Source organism: Lichenostomus cassidix, chromosome 4 (assembly GCF_008360975.1).
Source record: "Lichenostomus cassidix isolate B80296 chromosome 4, HeHo_3.0, whole genome shotgun sequence".
NCBI lineage: Eukaryota > Metazoa > Chordata > Aves > Passeriformes > Meliphagidae > Lichenostomus > Lichenostomus cassidix.
The window spans coordinates 6699758-6722671 of record NC_139484.1 but is presented as its reverse complement, the minus strand read 5'-3'; positions in this window follow the sequence as shown (position 1 = coordinate 6722671).

Genomic DNA, 22914 nt, shown 5'->3' with positions numbered 1-22914 from the left:
GATTTCTATAAGCCTGAAGAAAACAAAGGATTCATTTGGGCAAGAATGGAAATGCCATCTGACTAGGCAGAGTAGCCACTTCCTTTGATGTTGGAGGTGAGGTCTCTTAAAGAGGCTTAGTTGTTAGAGGAGGCAGCTTAGGGAAAAAGGAAACAGGTGTTTGTTCTTCCATCTGAAAGAGAAATTCTGCATAAAAATGTCTAAAAATTACAACTCTTGGGTAATATTTATTTTTTCCTTGGCTATATAATTTTAATTCCGTTCTAAGAGCAAAGTACATCAGTGCCCTGAAGCTGTTGATTATAGATTATAGCTTTATTGTTTTAAGTGCCTATTATGGTTATACAAAAGCATAAAAAGGAAAAAAAAGGATTAAGTAGAGCAATTCATGATAAAGCTTCATAGTAGAAGAATTCTTTTAAATGCTAGGAAGTGATATCCTATAACAACCATTCTTAGAAACAATATGAATTTATGGAAAGGCATAGAGACAGAAAAGGTATCAAAGTGTAGATATAGTCATTTTGTAAAACGCTTATCACTCACTAGAGAAAGAACATGATGATAGTAGATGAATCCTGCAGGGAGTGACTTTTAATATTATATTATATATACTTGTTCAATAATGTTAATAATTTAAAATAACAATATTTGTTTCCTGTCCAGTGCATACATGTTATGTCTCTGCCTGCCCATTAATTTCATATTTCTTTTGACTTCTCGTTAGCACTAAATTTCAGTGGACATTTTCAGTGAGAACCACAAGAGTGGTGCCTAAATTCAGCTGTCATTACCTCATGTTGCTGCACCAAAATCAGCATTTCCTGTATATGTCACCAGTATTACCCTCAGGGCAGCTAGGCTCTGTGTTTTGTGTTTAAAGCAATATGGGATGTACGGATTAGGTGGATTGCAGGATCTACCTCTTTGCAAACACTGTTCTTTTCTACTCATGCCTGCAAAATCTGTCTCTGCCTTGGGAATGCTGCATCCTTCAGTGACCTAGAAAGGAGAAATCTTTACTCCCTTCCCTCCTCCATAATTATCTTGGCTGCTTTGCAGGATGTTCTGCTACAAAGGCCAAAGACCTACAACCTTCTGCTGAAACTAATGCGAAATTCTCTACACTGCTTTTCCCTCTACCCCTTGGAAGATATGCAGGTTATCCAGAGCACAAAGAGTGGAAAATTTCCAATAAAGGCATTACTATTTTATTCTCTTTGGAAAGGCTGTATCAGAAGGTTGAAAGGCGGATGGGTATCTTTTCCTTTCTGTTATTTCTTCATGTTAGTCCCTGTGTGTCCTTTGGTCTGTTCATTTATTACTTTATTTTTTATATTCTTAACTTCAGCCTTAGTTTTCTCTCCACATTTTTTTTTAAATCTCTGATGGTCCTGCATCAGATAACTTTATTTAACATTATTTGTAGGAAGGGTAGATTCAAACCAAGGAGCATTATATTTGTTAAAACCCTGCCACAGTGAAATTTAAACCTGAAAAACAGCAACAGTTGCTCTGAGGAACCTGATCTGGGTGGAGATAACCCAGCTTATTGCAGGGGTTTGAACTGGATGACTTTTAGAGATATCTTCCAACTCAAACTCTGCTGTGATTCTCTGATTTGAAAACTGTCAGGATGGAGGGGATGCTGACTGTGAAAGCATGTAATTTTGCTGGGCAAAGAGGTCTGTGTTACACGAGGGCTGAGAGTGAGCCATATGGTAAAAGACTAGCTCTGTATTTCAGTTTATCTGAGTATAGGAAAATTTCTCATATCTGTCAGAAATCATGCTGGTTCTCCAGCTAATGTACAGTCTCATAGCACTTGCATATTAAGCCACATTTATAAAAAATTCATAAACATAAAGAGTCCAAAGCATTCAAAATCCAATACCAGGCAATTTGACGTTAAAAACTTGTGGAAAAATGGAGCCTTCCTTCCATTCATCCGAGAGCTTGCAGGCACTTAACAAGGCAGTCGAAGCTTCATGCTTAATAGCTTTCCACACTCATTGGACATGGTGTAGATTATATTAGTTCAATGAACAGTTCTTAATGTGGGTTATCCTGGACTCTCTTTTATCTGGATTTATTATGTCTGGCAGCAGTGTGCATAAGCCCAAGCTGTAAAAGATGACTGCTGTGCTGCTGAGATATGTGACTCTCTATTCCTTCTTCCTGGAAGCTCTCCAGCCTGGCTGAGGAGATCAGGACAAGAATGTTCAGCTGGGTGCAGGCTGGAATCTCTGGTTCCTTCTGCATTTTTGAAAGCTGGAAAAGGGATACAAAAATGTAATCTTTTGTACAAAGCAACACAGTCACTGAGTTGGTGTGAGGCTTCCAGGGTGCCTGTTTTGTCTTCCACATTTCTGGGCTTGTCTGCATTTTCATGTGGTCATTGATTTTTGAAAAATTTTCAGTTTTTCAGTAGAACTTTGTGCTGAACTGGAAATGGAGAATCCCAGTGTCCTTTTGGTAGACTAATAAATTTAGCTCTTTGGTTTTTAAGAATAAAAATCAGTTTGATTTTTGTTTTGTGTTGAATTGAAAATTAGGATTCAAGGTTATGAGTTTATATGAAAAAGATTTACAGTATTTAAAACTATGATATTTTTTAATAACTATAATAACTAGCAGATTGGTGACATTTGGGGCACTTAAAAACTATAGTATTTGAATTTGGTCTCTTGTGAGAACACTAGTGAATAATAAGTAGTTTACAAAATTCAGGTCAGCACTTTAAAACAAACAGGAAGAGCCTGGCTTTGATATTTTCATTTTAGCTACTGTCTTTTCATGTGCATTTTTGCAGTGATATCTACTTAGGTGAGAGCCTTGCTCTGCTAAGTGATACACAAACACACATTAGGTAATAATGTCTGACTAAATGAGCTTCAATACAGACACAGTTAAACCTCACAGGTTCTGAAAATAAAATGAGGCCAATTGATTTGATAGGAGTAAATGGTATTTTGTCTGTCAGAGGAAGATTGCCCTAAGGTAATGGAAACAGCATTTAAGATATTGTGGCATGTTGGCAATCCCTCTGCCTTGAGAAATCTCGGAGGCTGCCATGGGTGTGTAACAATTTAATTTGGACAACCATATTCAATATGCAAAGACAGCTGAAAACAGCGCAATGAAGGCTTCACAGCAGTGTCCAGTCTTAAACTACTAAGAAATTGTTGTATTTATTGTATTTATTTAACTTAATAGCACTCTAGCTGAGTAAAGAAATTTGCTTTTTTGTGAAGTTCTAATTTTGCTACTGTAGAATCACACAGTGGTTGGGTTGGAGGGGACCTTGAAGATCACCCAGTTCCAGCCCCTGCCATGGGCAGGGACACCTCCCACTAGCCCAGATTTTCCACTTAACCTGGCCTTGAACACTGCCATGGATGGGGAATACACAACTTCGCTGGGCAACCTGTTCCAGTGTCTCACCACCCAAATTTTTCCTAAACAAAGAATAATATTTAAATTTCCCAGACACTACATAGGACTAAGTGGTAGGAATCCATAATGTAGGACTTTCTACATTATTTGACCTTCCTCATAGTCTCACAACCTCTGCATAATTGTACTCTCTTGCCATTTAAACAGTTGTTTCTATATAAAATTTCTACCTTATGATATGAACTTGAGGCATTCAAAACCAATTTAGAGTCTACCAAATGCAAAGAATTAGGTACATTCCTGGAAAAGTAGCTCGAGTATTCCCTCTTTCTATTAAAACATTCACCTCTTTTTCTGAACTTAGCAATCAGTTTCTAGCCATTGGGTTTTGTTATAACTACCTGCCAGATTTAAAGTGCTTTCTGCTATCAGAAATCTGTTAGATTTTCTGTCCAGATTGCTGTTGATCAAGTTATTCTGTAATCCTTCATCATTAGAAATGATTATGGTTATTCTGCCTTGGTGAAGACAGATCTTAAGTCATCCATCTGGTTTCTTTCTGCATATTTTTAAACTTGTTTTCTGAATTGTAGGTATTTAAATTGAGCCAAAAGTGTATGTCATTGCCTTGGTATTACAATGTACACACCATCTATAGAGGCAACACTACCTCTGATCTGGTCCAGATGGTCCCCTTTTCAAAGAATATCTTGGCTACCATATTATGTCTAATTTTCTTGATGAATATTCCATGCATTAATGAAATTATTACTGTTATAACACTGATTCCTGGAAAATCTCAGAGGATGTCATTGTTCCAGAATGAAATCCAGGCAATGTTGGAGGGATTGTTATGGATTAGTCTTTGATAAATTGCCTTTTCCTGTAAAAACATTCAACTAACTCACAAATGTTATTTGTGTATGGGACAACAGAAACAGACAAATACCAAATGTGATTACCATGTTGCCAGTGACAATACACAGCTGAAATACAATGTGAGTATTGATTATGTAATTTTAGCCAATGAACCCTAAAATTATCGTGCTAAAATTATTATTTTCTTTCAGTGGCTTCTTCTGTTTCTTTAAAGCTGAAGAAGAATGGGGCAATATATAACTCTGTTCGAAAAGTTGCCATGCCTATGGCCTGGGACAAACACAGTTAAAACAATATTATTGAAGTGAAAACATATTTATTTCTGAGACAAATCTGTATCAATTAGCCTCTTTTCCCAAACTTCTCAAGGGGAAGTGCTACAATTATTTTTATGTAAGTGTTTTTAAGGAGCAAATTGAAAGAAAACAAGCATAATTTGCTGCCATTGAAGACAGAGATTATGGTTGTTAACATACATTAGTAGAGGGTGAATGAAGGTTATTGGAGAAATTTCCAAAAATACAAGCATGGAAATGTTTTACAGCATTTTTTAAAATCCATTTCAGTGCATTAGAACTTTCTTCTTTTCCCTTCATCTTCTGTTTTTTAAAGTTTTCAGTCTCTAAAATTAGAGTCACATAGTGCAGTTGCCACTGCAGCTTGTAGTTTGATGACCTCCAGCTGTGCTGTTTCCACCAGGTTCTTGTTAATCCCTGATAGGAGTTGCTCCTTCTGGAGGCAACACTCAGCAGAAGGTAGGAAGTGCTCTGCTCCTGCAGCTCTGGACATGCTCAGGGGACAGTTTGTCACAATATTCAGTAACACTCTGTGTAAGATCACCGAACTCCTGTGATGAAAAAAGAGCTTTTATTGGTTCAATCCTAGAAGACCCAAGCTGTTTTCAGCATGAAGGAAATCACATCTCCTGCAGGTGAGGTGTCCCTACTAGACTGGCAGGTGTTCTCTGTCTTGCACTTAAGCAGTTTCTCTACTGGATAAGATATTACATTTACTGGAATGTAGTCCTGCAGAAAAATTACTGACAACTTTGAGAGGCTGCTGGCGCTCTGCAGATGAATTTGAATATTACTTACAGTTCTTGAGAAAGATGAGAAGAGTCTAAGGGAAAGGTAGAGGGTAAAACTGTGAGTAATTTAGGGGTTTTGACAGCAGCTAAGCAGGAGTAAGGCAGAATATGAAGTGGTTTTTATAGGTGAGAAATGGGGATCAGCTATGGAAAATGAGAAATGAAAAGCACTTATGTGTAGGAAAGGTAAAACAATGTAAGATTTCAAAAAGAGTCAGAGAAATCTGCTTATGAGCAGCAGTTTGGAGATATGGATAGTCAACATTCCATAGGTTGTATGAACTCTTGTTCTGCCTGTTGGGTTTAATGCACCCACCTGCTAAAATAAACTCTACCAGCTGATCTTCTTTTTAGTAACTTTTCTCACTCCACTCTCAGGGCTGTGGTACTTGTCCACCTAGAAACTGTTTGCTTCAGTAAGCCACTCTTTGGAGGCTGTGGATGGGCTCTCTGCAGTTGAGGCTACAGACAATGTTTTAAATTAATCTGGGGCCATGATGCTCAAAAAATGTCTTCAGTACAAACGTAGAACCCAATCTGCTTATTTTGTGTACCAAACTGTGTTTTATTTCTGTAATAAAACTAGAGTACTTATCACTGTGATATTCAAGTACTTCTTGATGGATGCCTGTATCATCCTGGAGCTTATATGGGAGAGGGAGATGCTATTATCTTCCTTTATAGTTGGGAACACTAAAGCAAAAGTATTTCAGGTTCAACTTTCAAAACCAAGCCTTTGATCTTTCTGTTGCTAGATGCCCTATTTCTATTACACCATGAGTGCTCAGAGACTGACTTAAATTGGAGTTGTTGGCACTAGGACATCCTTAATTTGGGTGTACAGTTTCCTCATGTGTTTTGTTGTTGTTGTTTTCTCTTTTTCTCCCTCTGGCTTTCTAGCTTAGCCTGCATTGGCATGGAACCAAAAATGCTTTTCAAAAGGAGACCTCCTATAAGTTTAGAATTTAATGAAAGATCAAGGTTGTAGAAAATGTTTTCTTAGAATATCTTACTAGATCAGCTATTAAACAATCTTTTTTGTTGTTTTCATTGTGGGTTTGTCGGGTTTTTTTTTCCCTTCAAGACCTTTCATGGATATACTATTTTTAGGGTAGGCATTTTCTTGCTGAAATGTTACTTTTTCCCTTTTTCGAGTTATATTTTGTGGTTCAGTATAATGTGTTTGTTTACTCTTTGTAAAAATCAGCTTATGAGCCTGCTCTTTCTCAATGGTCTTTTTGAGTAAACTATGATGTCCTCTTTTCAATATACTTTCTTGTTTGTTTGTAGATAATTTTGTACTTTGATCCTTTAACAAACTTGAAATGCTCCTTCTCTTGCTCATACTCCCAGTCTCTTGTGGGAAGATAATTGGACAGGTATATTTTGTGGAAATACAGCTGAGAGCTCTCTTCAGAGCTACTAGGATACTGTAGGTGTTGCCTTACTCAGCCATTCAAGAAATATGATGTTACAAGTTACCACATAGAACCATTCTAAAGATTAGTGGTTTGGAGTATTTTTCTAGTTGAATGAAAAAAATGACAGTATTGGTACGTTTGTGTTTTGTTTTTAAGAACTGCTTTCAGATTGACTTTTTTTTTTTTTAAAGACCCTGCTTCCAGAAAAACATGCCTGTCCTGCCCCATCAAAAACTGAGCCAGTTTATGAGTTTTTAAATACGTCAGCTTTTACATGCAAGGATTAAAATCCACTGAGTTCCTATCACCCTAGCAACCCAGGTTTCCATTTAATATAAAAAGTATGTATGTTAATAGAAATTTGCCTCTGTTAGTTGGTGTTTCCAGAGCACTGTCTTCTTACCTTCTTTAACTTCTAACCTCTTGCCAAAAATGTTATCAAGGTCCCTGATAATATTTATGTGACTTTCCTACATGATGGCTTGTGCTCCGTGCTGATTTGTAGGAAATTTAAAGAAATGCTTCTGCGCTGTGATTATATGAATTTATTCTTTGTTTGTAGCTCAAGTCTTACTATTTCCCTTCAAAATAAAAAATTAATTACCGCCGGTGAAATTTGATGCAGTTTCACTTCCCGCTTTCAATGGTGTAACCAGAGTTAACTCCTCAGCAAATAAATCTTGCACAGCAGTCTGTTGCAGTTTAAGAAAATTTATGCCACCGGTTGAGAGAACTGCTGGAAATGTTGTACTCAAGGCTCTCCAAAATGTAATTGAGAATGTCAGGAGAAATCATTACAGAATAGGCGATTGCCCAGATTTATCTGTTACACCAGACAGCTGTAAAACATGCGATGTGTGAGAGGAGGAGAGCTGTTCCAGCACAGCAGCACGGCTGTGGAACATAGCCAAGTGACTCACACATTTGTTCTAGCTACACATATTTTAAATATAAAGCAATGATTACTGGTATCGGCTGCTTTATACGGCGCACAGTAATTTTGAGGAGAAGAGAGGATAAAACCCAAGAACTCCTCTGTGGGTTGGATTTAGAGACTAGATGCAGGGAATTCAAAGAAACAGATACACAGGTCTTTGCCCTGAATTTTAAAAGCAGCTGTTTTGTTGGATGTGGACATAAAACATGAATTTCCATGGCAAATCTTAAGGCAATGTATTTCCAATATTCTTATCAATGGCTTTTAATAAATGTCGGTACATATTTATTCTGTCACTGTTCTCTGCTTTTGTCAAATGTTATGGAATAATCTTGTGATCTGAGTGATGGTTATAATTGCTGTCTGCAGTTTACTTACTAAGCAGAAAAACGTGTCTTTTATACTTTTCAGAAATAAATCTGCTGCTTTGGAAGTGTAACAAGGAAAAATGTCTGAATAGCAAAGAAAAACTACACAGAACTAAAATGAGTATTACACAGTGCAGCAGTGCAGAAACTACTAATCGTATGCAGAAACTCATAAATTCAAGTGAATTGAACTTGAAATCATAAAGCATGTGGGTAAGTTTGATAATTTATGTATGAAAAGAGTATAAAGAGCTTGAAGTTCACTAGCCCATACTGGATAAAATTTACTTTTGATATACTATCACTCCTGTGGTACTAAATGAAAGGCTTTGCACACCTCATTTCATTTTTTATATGAAAGATTCTAATTTACTTTAGATTTTGGACCAGTTTTCTGCTTAAAACCAAGTACATATTTGTTGAGAAATTTGGAAAAGAATATGTGAAATGGAGCCAGATGTTTAACTAGGTAAACATTAGAGCTTATGAAGGAAGCAAAAGGAAGTATGAGAAGACCAAAATCAGATGCAAACAGAATGTTTTAACGGCAAAAGTGAGGATTAATTAAAAAAGAGAGTACATGGATAAAGAAATTACTTAAATCCAACATGTTGTTTATTCTGTATTTCATATTAGAAATATTTCCCAGACTGTGTTGTTTTACTGGAAAGAATACAGAGATTGAAGATAATTTTTAGAAACTAATATACCTCGTGCAGTCAGGAGCCACAGCTTATTGCAGTGCTGTATTTTACCATAAGTAGGACTAAGGAGAAGTGGATTTATCATTGCCTTGTGTACTTAAGCCTTGCTAATTTATTAGAGCTCTTTAAGTCCTACAGATATAAAGAGCACTGTGGGTGAAATACTTCTGCAGTCTGTGTGCAGAGTTTGCTTTCACCATTTTCTGCTGGTGTGAAAAGCTAGTTCACATGGGTTAACATCAAAAAGTTGAGAGAGTAAAGCTCTATAAATATTCTAAGTGCAAAATATCTTTATATTTCATGTCTGCATCTTCTCTGATGCCGAACTCCTTTGTAAATAGAGGTTGATTGAACAGAGGATGATTCAGTTGTGCTGAAGTGACCAGTAGGCTCCAAAACTTGTCCAGTTTGGCTTACTGAAGGTCTGTTCAGGGGCCAGTGCTGCTGCTGCCTGATTTAAATCTTTGGTTTTCAATCTTTCATGAGGAAAGAGCCAGGAGTAAAGTTGACTCTGCTGCTTTGGGTAACAGAGATGGTCCTTCTGTCAGTAGTATTATTTCTCACGAGCGCTTGAGTAAGAGAACAGATGCAGAGGAGTTTTGTCACATATACAATATCACTTTACACACACTCATGGTTTCCCAGCCACTAGTAGTTGCACTGATGTTAAACACTGCTCCTTCCAGTCTGTTTCTTGGCCATCCTGAGGATAACCATTTCAGTCAGGAGTGGTGCAAAGGGACATTGCACAGCTCTTGTTCTGAGGGATGTGCATCTGGGGAGGAATATGACATTTTTGGGAGGCTGTCAGGGCCCTCAAGAAGTGTTAAGATTATTTAGGTGGCTGTGCTGCAGAGAAATGTACATTAACTTGAAATATGGGAAATATCTGTAATAAAGAGTTCCAGTTTATTTGATCAGGGAGAAAACCTAGATAAAGAAAACCCTTGGGTGTTTTTAAAATGTTCCTTAATGCTTTTTATGCTCCTCAAGATGCAGTGAAGGTCAATGCAGTAGGAAATGTCTCCATTGATTTAGATAAACTGTACCACTTTGCATTGCATTCCATTTTCCCTTTTATCCACTTGAAGAGCTACCATAAGACTTTACCTTAGGCTGTCAGGCAATGTGCAAATTTTTCATAACCCCTGGTGAGGTTATTAGGTTGACATATCTCTTACCCTTTAGGGCAAGTACTTCCACTACGAGGAATTTTCATTTGTTGTAGTTATCACTGTGCCCGCATTATATATATTTATTTTTGCTAATAATTAATTTCTCTTCTATTTTATTAACCTATAAACCAGAATGATATTCAAGTTAATTTGACTTTAATATAAAGATGAAAATAAAAATATTTCTTCTTTCATATTTTATCTGTATGTTGCCACAGTTGCTCTGTAGCCATTGCTGAGTGGTACTGCAGGGTGTATAATGCACATCAGAATACTGAGCCTGAACAATAAGAGAATGTACTTATGTGGTCAGCAGATTTAATGGTATCTACTAACAGCAGAATAAATTTTAGGAAGTTCAAGTGGTGAGACCATGGCCTTGCAAATTCAGTTGGAGTTTGGAAGCTTGCATCACTTTCAATCCAAATACAGGAATAATTTCTACAGAAAGTCATTATTTTTAATAGGTAGTTAAAATACCTATATATAGAGGTGGATATATATTTGTGTGTAATTGTTACACATCCTCAAGGATCAAGAAATGCAAACACTGTCCCATGACTGCCACTCTTCATCAGAATATTCCAAGTGAAGCACTAGTCGCAGCACTGGAGGTTGCTGGAGCTGTCCCTCACAACTGCAAAGATTTTTGTTTGGAATAGACAAATGCAGACTTGCCAAGTCTCATGCTGTCAGCTTTATTCTCCTTGGTTTGCTACCTTCTTTCCTGCTGCAGAGTTATCACCTGGCTTGTAGCTGCTCCTGTGCTTTCATCAGTGCTTTGTACAGGCAGAGCAGGAGATGGAGTGATGCTGTGGTGCTGCTGCTCTCTTGGGAGGCTGAATCCTCTAAGGAAAACCAGGCAGCATCTGACAGCCACAGTCCCTGCTGTTGCACCTGAGTATATCTGAGTCTGTGTGTGAGTTGGGAGTTAGGAATTGCTGTGACAGGAATGTTTCAGACACAGATCAGTGGAGTTTCAGACTTGACTCTTTACTGGGTTGACAGAGCACAAGGCCAAAGGTTAGTTCTTGACCTGTCAGTAATTATCATTGCACGTAGGAAACAATCAGTCCTTTAAAAAACCTGTCCCAGTTTAGCTGTGATGTGTAATACCACTGAGCTGATACCATGTTGACCAGGACTGATGGCTGTGGCCCTTGAAAGCTCCAGGTGGCCAATCCCCAGAGCCCACTGATGAAGGAAATCCCAGCTCTCTTCATGCTGTGTTGGTGTCTTTTGCTCCTCTGACCCTTTCTCAACAGGAAAAGGGCTCTTTTCATGTGACCATGCCATCTTTTGCTACCATTACTTCTGGTTTCCGTTATTCTTTTTGTTCCAGTGTATGAAAGGTTCATATTCAGAAATGTATTATAAGATCAGTGTTTGTGTTTAAAGTGCAATACAGATTTTTTGGAGCCAACAATACCATAGAGCCTTTGCTGAAAATAACATTCAAAATACATAATTACATTTTCTTTGCTAAATTATTCCCAAGAGATTGATGCAACTCTAAACATAATAAAAAGCAATGCAAGAAATTATGTTTACCTTGCACTAACTCTAATAAAAAATGTGAAATACTGTCCCACAGGAAAAAACCCCTGCAAATAGTTTTCTGCTGTTGGTGAGCTGAACTGAGTCCATAAATATTGTGAGAATTATCAGAACTGAAGTCCGTGGGATGATGTGTGGAGGGACAAGACTGAGAGAGGTGTGGCAAAATGAACTTCTTCCATGAAGAAGTGAGCTGGCCATCTTATGGAACTTCCATCTGGGATGTATATTTTTAAAAACTATAGATTTGGGCATCTTATATATGAACTTATTAATTAGAACAAACATAGAGAGGATCTGCTTGCCCTGGTATTAGTCAGGAGTGACTAGCCCTGTAACAAGATCAAACTAGCCCAAATTTGTGTCTCCTCCTGCAAACCTGAATGACACAACCACTGCATTAGTGATGCAAACTAGATATTGAGGCTTATTTTGTTTGAAGTTTCTTGGTGTCACCTGAATGGATCAACTCTTTATTCTTTTTTGGCTTGGTTTCTGTGGTTTAAGGAATAACATTTTGTGGGTCCACCCTGTGTAGTAAATGCCGAAAGCCCAGAAGAGCTTTTTTTATAAAACAGGCCATAAATAAATATCTTCACTTTAATTCTTTAGAATGCTTTTAATGGTAATAGAGATTTGGTCTTCTGAAATCATATTTTATCATGTTTTAACCCTAGATTAGCCAACAGATCATTCAGTAAGTAAAGCCAGATGAATTTACAACTACCCCACACTACTAAATTCATCTTTGGGAGTATATTGAACTACTACTACAATCAGTTTGAAACTGTCAAAAAAGAGCTGTAGTGCAGAAAAATTCAGAGACAAATAACTGGTTGAAAGTCAGCTATAAGAGTTAGAAATTCTGAGTGCTGCCATTGCTTCTCTGAATAAGGACAAATCTGGATCTTGTCGCCTTCCTGCTTTGATGTGAGCTTTCTTGTGGTTCAAATTGGGTTGGCATAAAACTATTCCTTGAGATTGCATTTCCAAGACACAATTTAGAGCTGAGTAGTAGAGTGATTGGAGAAAACCTATTTTACCTTTGTCCTGAGAGAATAATTTTTTCATTTTGACCTTGTGTGCCTGGATGACATTGTTAATATCTTAAGTGTGTATGTCATAATGTTGGTATCAATTCCAGAATTAATTAGTTGCTCTTTAAGGATTCCAGGGCAGCATTTCCCTTGGTTGCCATTCTTTTCCAACAAAATGACAGTACAGGTGACATGTATAGACTTGGTTTTTTTTCCCTTTTTGTGATGACTTCTGTGCACATTAGTGAGATGGAAGTGCCCAGAGTTGACTGAAAGTATTGACTGCAGGAGTATTCAACTCGATTCACATGTACTGGTGGGTGCAGATTTAGCTGCATTTGTTACAGGTAATGCAGGATTAGTAAGGAAGATTAACATATCTAACTTCTGGGGATGAATGGGGACTTAGTAAGAGATAGAGTGATGAATAAGTATGGTTTCTCATAAATATTATTTGTAGATACCACGTGGCTCCAGTTCTATTGCCCAGAAGAATGTTACATGTTCTGTAATCTTCAATTTCATCCACAAATGACATATTGAGGTACCTTTGTGTATTGCTAGGCAAAGCAGGTTTGGATTTGTTACACTGAACCATTCTGACATTATCTGTTGTCTAACCATTATCTAATCCTAGAATGGTCATAGATAAAATGAAGTGTACAAAACGGATATTTTTGGCAAGAATTACAGTTCATGAGGAACTGCATTGCATAAAGTATGAAATGAAGGATAAATCAAGTTCCCACAGAAATGTTTTCAGTTACACAGATGTCTTATCCACTGATCATTCTTCTACTAGATTAGATAAAAGGAATTATTTCTACTGGAGAGTCCAGTGGATTATTTAAAATATGGTCAGACATTGTGGGGTTTAATATTGCCAGGATGTGAGTCAAAACAGTAGAGTTAGGGGAAATACTTTGTCACTTTCACTGGTTGGAACCACCCTATTGAGAGTCTGTAAAGAATCCAGAATTAAGTAAACCCTTGTGTTAAAGGATAAGCAATGAATAAATCAGAGAAGTTTAAAAAAAATTTACTGTGTAAATTTTATGCCCTCAAATAGAAAGTTAGGAATTAAAACAGCATATAGCCAAATATTTTTATGGCCTTTTATTTAAGCAGTGTTTGTACACCACTTTCAGTGGGGTACATGATAATAGGAAATTATATTTGTTTCTGAGGCTTTGTTCCTGCTACTGCTCCTCTTTTATTTCTGCAGTGTTTCTTAAAGAAACTTGCTAGGTTCCTGTGTGCTACTTATCTGCAGTCTTTCACACTCTAATGTTAATTTTTAGGGTGTGCTGAAGAATTACATTTTACTGTCATCATCTTCACGAGTATGATGTCTAGTATTTGTGCCTATTCGCTTCTTTCAGAGTTACTCATTTGGGACCTCTGGGTTTTATTTCCATGTTGCTTAATTGGCATTTATGAAAGACTGTATTGATAAACGTGCAAAGTGATGAAGAGGTTGTCAGCTGAATTTTCAACATTTTCCCTTCAAAAATGAAAGGTAAGGATGGATCTGTAATTTGTCACAGACAGGCTTCCCTCTGTTATTATCATAGATGAGTGATACTTTAAATTGTTTTAATTTTGAGACAGAAGTCATGAGTCATTGCAACAATCTGAGAAAGTGCATGAACTTTTTAAAAAGATGAAATTAAAAAGAGAGGTGAATCTGAGGGAACTGCTAGCCTCAAAAATGTCCCTTTAAATGACATAATGAGATTCCAGGAGGCATTTGTGTCCTTTGTGAGTTTCCTTTAAAAAGTAGCAGGTTCCAGCCTATTTGTAAACACATTAGCTGCATTTCCTTCTGTCTTCAAAGGGATAAAAGCCATTGTAAGAGAGTGTTTGAGACTTTAAGTCCCATCATTGCCCCTTTTTTTCACACTCCCCAGGCAGCACAGTGGTAGAATACACAGTGGGATACTGACTTTAAAGTCCTCATTTTACCCTTAAAAGCTGTGCTGCTGACAGTGCATTTTTGAAAAGGTCTTTAACTTGAAGTGGCAAAAAGGTCTGTATGCTAAATACAAGAGACTTTGATGTTTTTTGTTTTCTTCCCCTCTGAAATTTTAAATGGGGTTGAAAAGCCCTGTGAATTGAGTGACCTATCCAGCAATAGCTCCTGTCAATATGTTAGGTGGATTTGAAGGAGCCTTGCTCCCAGCTCTTCATAAGAGTTGATCTTATGATTTGAGTCTAGTTTTCCATATGTGTCTGAAATGTGGCTTTAGGAAAACAGAGAAGTTTATTAGAAACATGATTCTTCTGTTTCTTTTTTCTTCTGTGTCTGGAACTTCTATTAAGAGTGCAGCTGTATGCATTGGTACAAAATTAGGTACAGTAAGCAAGGGTAAAGCAAACGATACATGGAAAAAAAATATCTATGGATTTTGGCATAGTTGGTTGTTTTCACAGTACCTCAGCATGAAACTCCTGGGGTTTCTTTGTTCTTTTCTTGCTAGATGCCTAGTATCTACATACCGAGTCTGAATTTTGATGCTTCAAAATGTCTTTATCAAAATTAGCAAGGATCTGTAATAATAGTCATTATATTTATTCACAGAATCTGTCCAAGTGTTATCCAATGACATTTGACTCATACCAGTTTGATAGGCCTATATTAATATCAAATATTCATTTATATCAGATATGCAGCACACAGTGTTTAAGTTTCCATTGTAAATAGTTCTTTTTTGTTGCTGCTTCTCTTTTTGACTTGTTGCTGGTACACTGACTAAAAGGTAGAAGTAATAAAAACATCTTAATAGAGAGTGCTCTTTTTGAATTCAGCTGTTTTATATTCTTCACAACTGATCTCTGTACTGTTCATATCAAAGCAGTCCAGGCTGTTATCTCTGAAAAGACACTGATACATTTTACGTGTTTGTTCCCTGAGTATATTTAGCTCATGAATAGACTGCAGAGGTCTTGAGAAGTTTCGAGGTCTGAATTGTGAAGGGCAAGTGTTATCAGCCCCTACTGAAGTCTTGGGGGATTGAAAGTGCTCCTCTGTAGCTTCATATTCAGAACCACTATTGATGCGTGCACAGGGCATGTATGCCATAACCCTTTTTGCAGTTCAGCCAGTTTCCCTGGCTTTCTAATTGACACAGACATAATTAAGGCATGCCTGTACTTGCCTGTGAGGCTTTGTTGCTATACCAATAGTTGCCCATTAGCTATGTGCTCCTTCACCTGGCTTTTGACCAGCATGGGGACAGTTGCTGCAAAAGGCATGTATGAGACAGAGTGAGGAAATCGCATATTTAGAAATACTCTTGTTCTGCTTTGTCTTCTGCTTTAGAAGTCCTGAGGTGTTGGCCACAGGCTGCTAGTAAAATAGTTGTCTCCTGCCTGTGCTCAGCACTGTTCAAGTCTGGGATGGGCTTATGGTCACCTTTGATTGGTAGTATTGTTTTCCACAACCACCATTGCTCCAGCATTGCTGACATGCATGAACATCCAACACTAGAAGGATTAGATGTCAGACATTCCTGACCGCTTGAATTTTCCCTTTAAATTGGATGGAGGGCAAGGTAGACCCAACAAGATAAAAGTGAGGTAGCCTGGGGAATGTGTGAGGGGCATTAGAATTCACTGGGGACCAATAGTAGTCTAACAGTCTGAGCAGGTACTTCTTGAGCTACTGGTTCTTACCTTTGTACCCATGTCTCCCCAGGTGAAAGGCTAATAATTCAATTCACTGTATATTCTTCTGAAAGCTCCAGAGGTTGAAGTTATTGAGTAGTGATGATGGCAATCTCTTGTAATGTTTAAACTACTGTTAAATTGGAATTAGATTCTAGGGTTGAAAACATTTAACCAGTGTGGATTTGTACCTGCATCACTTTATCTCTCAGCTGTCCACCTGAAGCACTATAACGAGTTCCTTCAGTAAGCAGCTCTACTCACAGAGGGGTTAAACCTGTAAATTTTGGTGCTTTTCATTCTTAATCTATGATTCCTTACTCCATTGTGTCTTTTTGCTTTAAAATGGGAGGACTTCGGTCATTATCAATGTACTGTTTGGATTAGGTTGTTTTTTGTCTGTTAGAGGGAGTTAGCCTCTTCCTGTCCAGAAGCCCAGATGGAGCTGTGGGTGGCTTTAGCACCTGGAATTTTTGTGAAATGAATTTTGGGGTAAGAAAAGCAAAGGCTTAACACTGGATCACTGTAGGCACAGGTGAATACTTTGAGTTACCCATCTCTTTCAGAAGAGTGCGCATTGCACTCACTGACTACACCTGACTCCTCTTGAATATTTTCAGTTTCCATCAGTCTTCTGGTGCTGGCTGGTGGTCCTCCCAAGGGGTGTGAACTGGTTTTGCCCCTTTACAAACTCTATCAGATCTGTGCAGTATTGTCATCTGCTTGAGGTGAGTTTAGGATGAGAATTTAGGCTGCACATATGGCAAGGTATTGGACTTAGTATTGACTTCAATTAGACTTGTATTAGCCTGGGGAACCTGGGCAAAGTATTCCTTAATTAAAATGAAGCAAGTGTGATCCTCAAGCAGGGAGTCCTATCTTGTTCTGCTCTCATAAACACACACTTAGTATTTGATGCTGTCTTCAGACAGAGGTGACTTGGGCAGATTAAAGTAGCTTCTGGTCTCAGATTCATGGGTTGGAAAAAACTCAGACTATTTCTAGTATTATCAGGTTTTGCCTAGAGTTTTAAATAAGGAACTTTTTTTTTCCCCCTGGGTGATCTTCCCTGTTTTCACATACGTTCCTATAAGAGGAAACAGTGGGTGTTAGCTGCCTCTACTGTCAGGCTGTTCATACTGATTGCCACACACTTGATGCTCCCTGTAGACTGTATAGCTTCAAGGAATAATTTATAAAGTGCCAGACATCATTTTGTAGGCTCATGTTTCGGGATCGGGGAGGAGATTTACTTCAGCATGGCATGAGTGATTTGCAGAGCTAGCTATTTTAGTTAAAAAGGTTAAATGAAATACAAGTTGTTACTGTGAGGCTTTGGTCACCAGGTAATTTTGAGTGGTCACCAGTTCTGGCTCTGAAAATGGCACAGGGACTGAACTTTCTGGGTAGCAAACCTTTCAGAGCATAAATTAGATCATTTAAATAGATCACAAAGTGCATGGAAAATACTATTTGCAAAGATGTGAGTAACTGTCTCTAAGCAGCTGTGATACTTGTGCATCTGTAAGAAAATCTCAGGGTTTTTTATTTTCCTTTTCAGGTTTGAGGTAATAAAAGAAGTCATACATTGGAATAAAATTATTCAACATATATGGTTGTGTTAGGTTAGACTTTTCAACCTTACTTGTTTTTAAAATGAACGTCTTATCTGGTCAAGTAGTAAGAAAGAACATCAGATTCAGAAATCCCAACAGAAAATAAAATGAGAAAGGGAAGTTAAGCTCTTATTTTGCTATAGGTATTTCCTATGTAGGTATTTCCTAGGAAAGGGAGACACAGCAGTACCTGCAGCATTGAAGGCAATGGGAAAAATTCTTTTCTGTTGCTGTTTTTATGAAAATAGGTGTCTAAAATATACTTGTATAACAAACTGTATTGTCTTATTTACCTGAAACTAAGTGGTTAAATTTTTTTGTAAAAGAAATTTGTGTTAAAATAAGAATTTTGGTAGCATGACCATTTTTAAGATTGGGTGAGGGGAAAACAATGCATCAGCAGTGAGGTTCAGTGCCAAATCCTGCTTGTTTTTGTCTTGCAGAGTTCTCATTGACACTGGGGGATTCTTCTAAGTAGGGTTTTGCTTGGAGCTCTATGAATAATGTAGCTTATGTTTCTCATACCAAATTTTAAGGAGGGTTTTTTTTTTTAATTTCAGTAGATGAAAAAAAATCATGTACTGGTTTTATTCTTTCAGACCGAGGCATATTGAGCTCTCAAGAACTTATCTTCAATAATTCTCATTATATGAGATACTTTAAAATATTGTCTAAGATTATGCAAAAAAAAAAAAAAGAAATTGTGGTTTTCATTGTGGTTAAACTACTAAACTCGGAATTTGAAGTTTATTGAATGCAGGTTGTGTGTGTTTATTAATAACGCTCTGAGGCTTTTTGGAGAGATATCTTGTTCATATTGAAATGTCTGGGTACACTGATAATAGCTGAAAGAGGCTGGGATTCAATGGTATTGGTAGCCTCAGTAGTGGCAAAAGTGCATCCTGGGGAAAAAGCACATCTTGTCTATTTTTTTGGTCTAGTATTGTTCTACTTATCATAATTCTGGAAAGGCTTTGAGAGTTTCAGTGCATGAGTTGGATACAAGTGTTGTGTGATTAATCATTGTGACCAAAAAGAGAGAAAACAATGGATCCAAAGATGAGTCTCACTCTGAACATCAATAATGAAAACAGAAAAAGCTTTTACCAAAATGATTTTCAATCAGAATTATATCTGGAGTGCCCATAACAAAAGCTCTCTCCCTGTAATCTTGCATGGTTAAGTTTTAAACAAGAACAACTGATGAGGACATTTTCTTCTCTTCCAATAATCTTGCCAGTATAATCATGCTAAAAAAGTTTCACATTCAGAAGCATTTCAGCTGACAATATAAACCAGTTTATAAAGCTATTCTTACTCCAAAAAACCCTTCTGAGCCTTCTAAATGTCTTCATCTTACACTGTACATCAGCATGGCTCATTACATGCCATGACTGACAGAGTGCAGTGGCTGGATATACTTTTTGAATCATACTAATTGTGAGAGACTAGCACTCTTGTGCTGCTTCCCCCTGGAAAAAGTTGTATTTCCATTAGGTTTTATTAGCTGCTGCATCAGTCATTTGCTCTGACATATATTCTACATTCTTTTTACTGTCATGTCATTTACCTCGCTGGACTTGTTTGAAATCCCCTGTCAGCAGAATGTCCCAGATGCATTTGGTAAAATAGCCTTACAAAAATATGTGTTTGTATACTACTGAGAGCTAACAAAGTTTCACTTAGACCTTTGATTTACAAAGCTTATGACCTTAAAAAGATAGCATATGGCAAATCTTTCAGTGTCAAACCCCCCAGTACTGACATGTTAGATGTAGCAAACTTGTCCTGCATGATGCACTTAGAATTGTGTAATCATCTGAGCTCAGTGCAGATTCTGAGGTCCAATGCATCTATTCCAAAATTTCTAGTTAAAATGTCAGAGTGATGTCAGCAGTGATTTGAGGTGAAGACAAGCAGCAGGAGAGCAGAAAGAAACCGTGGGCTATCTAATGGCATTGGCTTGAACTGTTCTCAAGCTCAGAGACTTTAGATCCACACATGAACCCAGAAGTGGCACTTTTTAAATATCTGTGTACAAAAACCTATAAAACTCAAGCTTAATTGATGTCATAGCAGGCAGACCCATAACATGCCAGTGGAGCCACTATAACCTGTGAGTTTGTGGCAGAAGAGAGTACAAGTCGTGATGCGTTTTCTTTTGCCAGTTGATACATGGAGGATATGTTTGGATATTGTTTCTATTGACTTAAATCTAGGGATACTGCTAGAGGTTAAATCTTTCTCTCTCTCTGTCAAGGGTGTACCTCCTCTGCACCTTTCTCTGATTTTCATCTTGATGCTTTCTTTAAAAAATAAAATTTTCCAACAACTACTTTATTTCTAATAAAGTACCTTGGCTGATACTGCTTGAAATTCTTTCTTGGACACCTTCTTTCTTTCTCCGTGAATGTTGCAGTTATTGTTTTTCATCTTTAAAAAAAAATAAATAAAAGGGGAGATATAATTTTTGGGATAGCACAAACAGCAATTTCCCAGTGCCACAGAGCATTTCTTTTAATGTTCTTTTCTTACTGCACCTGAAGACATTTTATCACTTCTCAGTAAGCAGTGAGCCAGTCATGAAGTGATATATCTCTGATCATCAGATACTGAGGAATCTCTCTCAGGGGTTTCTGGGTGACTCCTGCTCTATCTCCTCTGGCTTCCGAGCTTTGTCTTGTGCTCAGGCTTGCAGCTCAGGTGAAGAGTCTTCTGGGAAAAAAAAAAAAAATCAATATTGTTGGGTCATAGCTGCAAATCTTGAGTAGCAAAGCCTATGGATGTGGATGGATTCCTATATAAAAACCATCATGTTGGTCAAATAGGAGAGGATTTCAAGACCATACCAATCTATCAGGAATCAGTATTGTTGGATTATTTTGTAACTACCATCATTGCAATATTTGGATTTTATAATATATAGATCGGAAATTTTGCTTATATTTAGTTATTTTAAGTAACAGAACATGGTATTCATTATTCTCAAAATTCTTGTCCTGGTTGCTGGAGATTCAAGTGCAGTGTTTTTCCTTGGCTCTTAAAACTGTAGCCTCTGCTCCATATTCTCATCTTTCTAAAGCACTTTTTAATGTGCTAATAAAAGAGTTAAAAAATAGTTTTATGTGTGACTTTACAGTATAAATTATGTATGTCAGTTTCAAATACTTCCCTGTAAGTAATGCATCGTTAACAGATTATCCTTCAAACTGATGTCCCAGAAGAGGTAAATTTTCAGGCAAATTTTAGAATATTTTTAATATTTCTCCATGAAATGTCAAAAGAAACTGACATATTAGAGGAAATAAAGGTGCTAGGAGGGTGGTTACCTTGTATTTTTCTCTAAGCAGTCATCAGTTTGATATTTACAGAAAAAATAATTGACAGTTTGATTTTTATTTTGTTGTTGTTGCATCCCAATTCCTTGAATGCTGAAAAAGATCAAAATCTTTGATGCATCTAATACCATCATTTAACCTTTGTTTAAAAACAAAAGAATGATATATAATTTTTGTGAATTCAACACTACCATGATCTTCCTTTCTAGTTTTTTTCTGCCAATTTGTAAAGATATGATAACTCTCTTTTGTTTCAGCTGGGCTGTAAAATATCCATATTTTGACCTTTTCAGAAGCAGAACTTGACTGCTGTCTTTCTTTTTCCTTTTATTTTCCACAGGCAGTATATTTTTTTGAGAAAAAATGTAGTGCTGCTGACAGGTTTTGACTTTACATAATTGCAGGAAACCTTGCCAGTTCTCACAACTGGACAAAAGGGTAGACTTAGTTATAAAAATGCTTCAACTTGACTGTGCTCACATTTTTCATTACAAAGAATGTGAATTATATGATTTTTTTATTCAGCTAGGGAATGTGAATTTGTATGGATATTCTATTAATTATTCAGGTTTTTCTGTCTCTAACTCTCTAACATTTGGGCCATTCAGTCAAATGGTGCTTTCTGGAATAATAATAATATTACATGAGTAGCATCTAGAGGATAGTGAGGAGTCAGAAATGGATGCATAACAAAAATCAAAATAGCAAAACACGAGTTGGCATAAATTTGCGTGGTGTGATTATACAAAATTGCAAAAAAATTAAAAATAATGGTCTTTATTTTTATTTATTAAATAAATTATTCAATAAATCTTCACACAACTTAGAAAATAACTGACGAAACGACTGTATTTTTCAGCTGAAATTTGTTTTCTCCCAATTGGTAATCATTAGATTATTTTACAAATAGAGCTGCTGGAAGCACATTCTGGATAACACTGATACACATATCACTTTTAAGATGTGTGTTGTTTTATTAAGAATATGTGACAGAGCTAGTCCCGGAAGGAATTCTGTCTCCAGCTTAGACCTGTAAATTTTACTAGACTTTAGTTTTGGATTGGTTTGTGTTGGAGAATAGGAATTGTGTCTTCAGTTTTGCTGAGCTCTCTGAAGCCAAGGTGTATTTTCCAGGGAAAACAGGCCAGGTTGGCCATGAGAAAACAACAGAGTTACCTTTATGCTTTGGAAGTCACCTGGCTGGTGCAGAAGGTGGTTGGTGCACCCACAGCTGGGTGACCAGAGGTGCTCAGCAGAGAGGAGGACCAGGCTGTTGGTGCCACAAATCGTGTCCTTGGCAGTGTGCTGACAAAGCTGCTGGCACGAGGCTGCTAGCAAAGGGATAACTTCCCAGCTATGAACCAAAGTGTGGGATAAAGTGAACAAGGTGGGGGGGGAAAAAAAAAAAGTTTGGAAATGAACAGTTCAGTGGATAGAAAAATATTGAGAAGGGCTTAAACGTCAGGCTGAATATTACTGCAGCAGCAATCGTGGCATGCTCTGGTGTGCAAGACCTTCATGTGTGACTTGAAATAAATCTTGAGGCTGTAAACTGGCAAGGGAGGGGAAAATGGCATCAACTCCACAGCACAGAAGTCGAAATATACTCCAGATTAAACAGGCTTGCAACACTAGAATGCACCAAACGATTAAAATAATTAAAGGAGAGCTATTGAGATATAAAAATGGAGATGAATGCTCTCGGTGAGAGCAGTGTAGCATTCATTCTCCTT